Source organism: Tenrec ecaudatus, chromosome 6 (assembly GCF_050624435.1).
Source record: "Tenrec ecaudatus isolate mTenEca1 chromosome 6, mTenEca1.hap1, whole genome shotgun sequence".
Lineage (NCBI taxonomy): Eukaryota > Metazoa > Chordata > Mammalia > Afrosoricida > Tenrecidae > Tenrec > Tenrec ecaudatus.
Window position 1 is genome coordinate 11170503 of NC_134535.1, and position 6633 is coordinate 11177135.

A 6633-nucleotide genomic window follows, 5' to 3' on the forward strand; every position below is an offset into this window, starting at 1 on the left:
GTTTCTTCTTTACTTCTAATTTTTCCTTCAGTCACTTAAAGTAACTAGAGACAATGGCTGTAATCTCCTTTGTGGGAGGATCTGTAGTCCTCTCCTCCTCCAGGAGCTCCTCTGGGTTTGTTATGATCCACGCAGTCAAATGCCTTGGTAGTCAATGAAACACAAGCATCTTTCTGGTATCTGACATCAGCAACAATATCCCTTATTCCACATCTTTTGGCAACTCCTTGTCAATATGCTGCTACAGCCACTGTTAGATCTTCTTTGGAAAAAATTTACTTGTGATATCACTGATATTGTGCTATAATTTGAGTATTCTGTTGGGTCGCCCTTCTTTGGAATGGGTACAGATATGGTAGTGGGCAAATTATCTGTCTTCCAAGTTTCCTGGCATAGACAAGTAAGTGTTTCCAGGGCTTCTTCAGCTTGTTGAAACATTTCAATAGGTATTGCATCAGTTCCTGAAGCTTTGGTTTTGGTTAATGCTTTCAGTGGTTTGAACTTCTTCCTTTAACACCAATGGTTCTAGCTCATACACTACTTCCTAAATGGTGAACTAGTTCTGTTTGGTACAGTGGCTCTGTGTATTCTTTCTATCTTCTTTGGATGCTTCCTGCATCATTCAATATTTTTTCCATAGAATTTTTCAATGTTGCACCTGAAGGCTTCAATTTTTTCTTGAGTAATTTCAGTTTCAGACATGCTGAGTGTGCTCTTCCTTTTTGGTTTTCTTAACTCTAGGCTTTTGCACCTTTTATTATAGTATTTTAGCGCGGGTATAGAGGCTAGAATTTACAATGCATCGCAAAAGAGATTATAGCGAGAAGGGCCATATTAAATAACTGATTACATCTCAGAGGGTCATAGCTTAGTGATGGTGCCAGATGTGTAAATTAAAAGAACAGCAATGTCATTTAATTTTTCTTGGAAAATGTCTTGGAGGATGAGATTTTCAAGCTGGGTCTTCAAGGTAGAACTGAGTTCCCAGGTAGATAAGGACAGGAAAGAGTTTCCAAGTGGAGGGTTGCATACACAAAGGCCTCAAGATGACGGCCTTTAACCAAAACCTGACCCCTCTCTAACGGGTGCACAGGCAGAGTATGAACTGGTATATCAAAGAGAGCAGGAGAGGGAGACAGTTTCATAATACACAAGTCCTTCGGGGTTCTAAAATGGTGGTAGCAGAAATAGCAACATCAGAACCTACTTCAGGGGATTACATTGAATCAAGACTGATCCCTATGAGGTGATGGTGGGACGTATCTCTACTCCCCACCTCCAACCCTCTTTCCCTTTTTTTTAACCAATTCTGACACAGTTGGAAGGCTCTGCTTCTCTACTGGGTTAGATAACCTCTTTCAATAGCCCCACAGAACTCACAAATCATAAATTTACAGGTAAGTGTTTTATTAAGGATTAGGGTATAACTCAGATCAGAATCCTCAGGCCATAATTCAGGAAGCATAGAGGCAGTCTCTCTTCTTCAGCACAGGGCAGCTTTCTCAGCTCCTCAGTCTCAAGGGCAGGCCTCCTCTCAAGTACAGGACAGACTGACTCCTCTTGGCTCTCAAGACAAACTTCTCTTTGCTCACCAAGAGTGCAGCAGGGTCCCTTCTGGGCATGATTGCCCCTTCCAAGACGATTGCTGTCTTCAGTGTTACCGCTCATGACCTGTGCTATACCTTTTAACAGAACATTTCTTCCTCCCTTCTGCTTTCTTCCTTTTGCATCTCTTTCTGCCCCTATGTCTAACAACCTCTGTGAGGTTGGCTGCTAAATGCACAAACTTCCTTCATCAGTTTTGAGGCATGGTTCTCCCACCAGGGCCTTGGACCAACTAATCTCCTCGCAGTGGACCATAGATACAACTCATTTTATTTGCAGTTTATCGATCAGTTCCTATAAGAAACGTATCATCACAGGGAAGGCTGCAGCCCAGGTGAGACGAAAAGCCAGGTATTTATTTTTTCACAATTTGCCCAGGAAATGTCCATCAACTTGGTCAAAAGTTTAATAAACAAAACCCTCTAGGACAGAAACTAAGGGAAAAGTAATGCCTGAGGGCTTAGGGAAAACATTTCTCAAGCTATTTTCCCAAATAATCAAAGTAAAAGGCTACATAAAGGAATTCGTTTCACCATAACTTGGTATGTGATGGGGAAAACACAGATTTTATTTGTAACAGTTTTTATTGAGGTATAATTTACATTCCATGACATTTACCTATCCTATGTGTATAATTCAGTCATTTCCGTCACATTTACAGTGTGGTGCAGCCGTGATGACAATCCGGTTTTAGGAGGTTCTCATCGCCCCACAAAGATCCCTACCACTCTTATGCAGTCAGCCCCAGTGTGACTTCCAGACGCAGGCAACCATTGATCTGCTTTCCTTCTCTATAAATATGCTTTGTCCACTAAAGACGAAATAAAAATATAAAGAAAAAAACTTTTTAATCACTATGAGTTAGAGGATGATTAAGATTGAAGGCTTTCTTTGTCACCACTTCCCTTAATCCAAAACATAAGCACCTGGAGGTCTTTAAGACATCTGTAACCCAGTGGCCATGTGGGAATTTCTACTCAGTCTTTTTTTCATAAGTAACACTCAATAGATTCACCAGTTTGGCGAATGGTTAGTTCCATTAATCAATGTTGTGTGCATTTATCACTAGTTTCCTGTGATAAAATGTGTGCACTTTCCAATTTAATTGTCATCAGTGAAAGAAAAGGATGTGCTCACAATTCAGTTTGTTGCATGAGACCCATAGTTTTGCTTTGCACCAAGATGTTGTTATCAGCGGCCATGGAGTCAGCCTTGACTCATGCGGACCTTGTGCAAGAGACGCATTGAGTTTTGAGTGAGTAATTTTCTAAAGCAGATCACTTAGACCTTTCTACTCTTCATGGGAGTAGAAAGCCTTGTCTTTCTCCCTCACAGAGCAGCTAGGGGTTTTCAACTGCTGACCTTCCCAGTTAACAGCCCAACGCGTAACCACTAAGCCACCAGGGGCTCTGAGATAATAGGGCCGTATTAAAGGAACGTTGCTGCTATCTGCTAGCACTGCATCATATGCAAGGAGGAGGGGCTATCCCATCATCATGGATTTATAAATGCATATCTTCCTATTCTGTATCAGGAAGTCAGCTTTACATATACTAACACAAGGGTCTTTGTGTTTTAAGTTGATGGAGAAATGGCATTACAATGAAAATGTCCCATGAACTTTTTGAAACCTTGGTTTTGAGTGACCGGCTCAAAGGTGCAAAAGGTCCGGTGGGTTGTCAAGAGGACCGAATTAAACATTCCAAAGCACCTGGCCTAAGTATGGATTCATCAACTATTTTACTCTAAACCTAGATCAGCAATGAGAAAACAGTATGATGTAGTGACAGAGACAGGTTGTTTGTTTTCCCAGCTTCTGCAGAACTGGTGTTCTTAACGTTCCCGTGCTCCATTTCCTTTCTACAATGGGGAAGGACTCCTCCTGTCTTGTGCTGTGAGGATACACGAGTTTATAGAATCAACACCTGGCATGCATGGGCAATGTTCGAAAAAGTAAGGCCCTTCTCCCTTTCAGAGTCCTATTGCTGTTTGGTGCTATCCAGGCAATCCTCATAGTGCTACAGCGGCTGGGGGTGGGAGGTGAGGAGTACTTCTTGGTGTGTCTGTTGTATTTGTGTAGACCTCTTGTGCAGATCTCTGCATGTATTATAAAATCTACTGTCATCAAATCGATTCACATCAACTTTTGACAGAGTAGAACTGCCCTAAAGAGTTTTCCCATTTTTACAGGGGCAGATTGCTAGGTCTTTTCTCCCTTGGGGCAGCCCATGGGTTAGAACCGTGACTCCTGGGTTTACCATCAAGCATTTAAGCACTGAGCCACCAGGGCTCCTTATGAATAAACACACCCTTCAAACTGAGTATCTGACCCAGTGCCTGGCGGTAAACTGCACACTTCCAGAAAACAATGCCACCAAATTAACTGCCCTTGTCCTAGAAATGAACAAGTTTGGTTCTTTTAACTAATACTTCGAAGTCCCTACTTACATTTCTCATGCTCTTTCCAATAATTTGCTAGGAGGTAGACCTGTCAATGGGAAGGACAGAAAATTATTATTTGTCACGGATGTCCTCAGATTAAGTGCTACTTAGAACCCCAAAACACTCCCATGGAGTTTTCATAATCCAATCACCCAGATTCAACTACCTTCCAGTTTTGACTTCCCCTAAATCACTACTCCTATTTGGTTCTGGCCTAAAACTAGCAGGAAAAATTACTCGGAACCCCCACCCCCACACCAAATAGCGTGCTAATGGCCCCCTGGGTTGCTAGGACAGCGTTAGTATGGTGGAAGGAGGGCCATCAGTCAGGTGAATTAGCGTCTAATAGCCAGATGCTCTGCTGATGAATCACGGGATGTTCACAGTTTCAGGGAGCGCTCTCTTTCGGCTCACGCAAAGCAGCTTCGTGTCTTGAAAACATCGGACACACTCCATAGTAAGGCTTCTCGCTGCGCCCTTACGGGACACTAGCACATGACCTTCTCCTCCGTAAGAGAAGTAAAACCGCTTACTGGATGAGTTCGTGGTGAGGAATTCGATATGACAACGTGACTGAAAGGGGCTCCGTAAAATTGCAAACCCCTACTTATAAATCAGTTTTTCCTTTCCCTAGCTCCCCCTCCCCCAACTCTTCATGTTTCCCCGGGTCTTCCCTGGAAGACTGACCCATGTTCGATGCAGGCTGCAAGTCCACCTTGCTTTCTTCCCTGGCGCAGCAGACTGCGAGCCAATGAAATGTCCTGGGCTCCCTGGCGGGCGCCCGGGCGGCCACCCTGGAAGGGCGGGCTTCAGCTGAAGTGCTTCACGAGGCAGTTAGCCTTCGTCCGCCTCTAGGCTGTCTCCCTTTCGGGTCTTCCCGCCGAGCCGTGGGTGCAAGGGGCCCCGCGTGTCCTCGGGTGCTAACTGCCCGGGCGGAGCACCGCCACCTCCGCTCCGGGTGGAGGACCCAGGAGGGTCCCGTCGCCCCGCTCCCAGACTGGGACGCCTCCCCAGCGCGAGGGTCCTAGCCCGGCCGGCCCCCAACTCAAGAGTTCTCCAGATCTCGGGCTCCCACGGTGCCCCGGCGCCTCCCTTCTACCCGGACGCCCAACGGGACGCGGCCGCCCAGCAGTCCAGCAGGGGCAGCGGGCCGCGCCGCCCGCGGGCCGGCTCGGGTCGTCGCGTCGGGTCGCGCACGCGCACGCGCACGGCGCGCGGCCTTCCGCCGGGACGTCGGGCGGGCGCGCGCGCGGAGACGTACGCGAGCGTGGCCGGCGGTTGGCGCTCGGCTGTCTGCCGCGGCGCGCGGGGGCCACGTGACCACCGGGCCACGTGATGCGGGCCCAGTTCCGCGTTCTTTCCCCTCTTCGGTTCCCGGACGCCCCGACGGGCAGCGGGCTGCGAGGGGCAGCCCCATTAGGGCTGCTCAGCGTCCCAGGACGCAGGTGACCGGCGGAGTGCAAAATCAGGAACGCTGCGCCGGGCCTGCTGTGGGCTCTTCCCAAGACGACTGCAGGGTAGCAGCAGGAGTGGAGTCACAATGGTGACCCCCCAGATAGCTTCAATTAGGCCCAGAGGATTGTACCCATGCGCTAGATTTAAGCTGGCCCTAGGAGACGGAATTCAGGGCAGGGCAATGGATTTGTTTTGTTTGGGGGTTAGTGCCAGTAAAGGGACCCCTAATGGCGCAGTATTTACAGCCTTGGAAACCCTGTGGGGCAGTTCCAATCGGTCTTGTAGAGTGTGAATCTGAAGCAACTGGAGGACAGCGGGTTTGCATTCAGTTTTGCTTTCAAATGGCAACAACGATAGCGATAGCATTAGGAAGGAAGTGTGGGTCGGTTTTGGAGAAGTAAGTGAGGGAGGTTTTGGAGAATTGAAAGGATTCTCTGATGGTTTGAAGCATGACAGATAAAGACGGAGCAGTTGAGCGAGGACCCAGGAGGGAATGGGGATGTTGGTGGGGCCAGGTACTGAAACTAGGGACATCCTGTAGAGGAGCAGGGTTAGGGTAAGGGAATTAATGTTCTGTTTGAGGGTTTTATGACGTGAGGTTGAGCTGTCATCTGGACAGATGAGTATGAGTCTGCAACTCAGAGGACAAAGATGTGTGGACCGACAGTGTAAACAGGTACCATAAAATGGGCTCACGACGGCACTGAGAATGACAGTGATCACTTCAGGTGAGAAGTCTAGAGACGAGCAATGCGAAGAAGCAGTAAGGCAGGAGGAAAACCAAAAGGGAGCCAAGACAGGACAGCATTTCAGGGTAGTCAGCGATGTAAACTGCTGCCGAGAGTGAGCCTTGACCCATGCGTTCCACATCAGAGAGGCTCTAAGTGAGCGTGACAGACCCAGTCTCATAGGTGTGTGGGGACAGACAGACGGAGAGGTGTGGGAAAGGAGCAAAAGTCACCTGTGTCTTCTGACGGGTCTGAGTTTATTTTGTTGTTTTGTTTTTTAGAGTGGGTGGAAGAAGAAATGGCGCCATGGCAGGGGACAGAAGAGGTCGGTTCAAGAGATGTAGTTGTATAGGACAGGTCACACTAGAGCATTTGTGTTGCTTTTGGGAATAAACCAGTAGAA

At 47.5% G+C, this 6633-nt stretch overlaps 1 long non-coding RNA gene across 1 annotated transcript; it reads right to left on the minus strand.

Moving 5' to 3' along the window:
- Positions 1-1403: 1403 nt before the first annotated feature.
- LOC142451870 (uncharacterized) lies at positions 1404-5230 on the minus strand. Its single transcript, XR_012785003.1, has 3 exons — positions 4735-5230; positions 4054-4093; positions 1404-2416 (listed from the first exon to the last, which is right to left on the minus strand). It is a non-coding gene; the product is annotated as an uncharacterized LOC142451870 (long non-coding RNA).
- Between the last annotated feature and the right edge of the window lie 1403 nt (positions 5231-6633).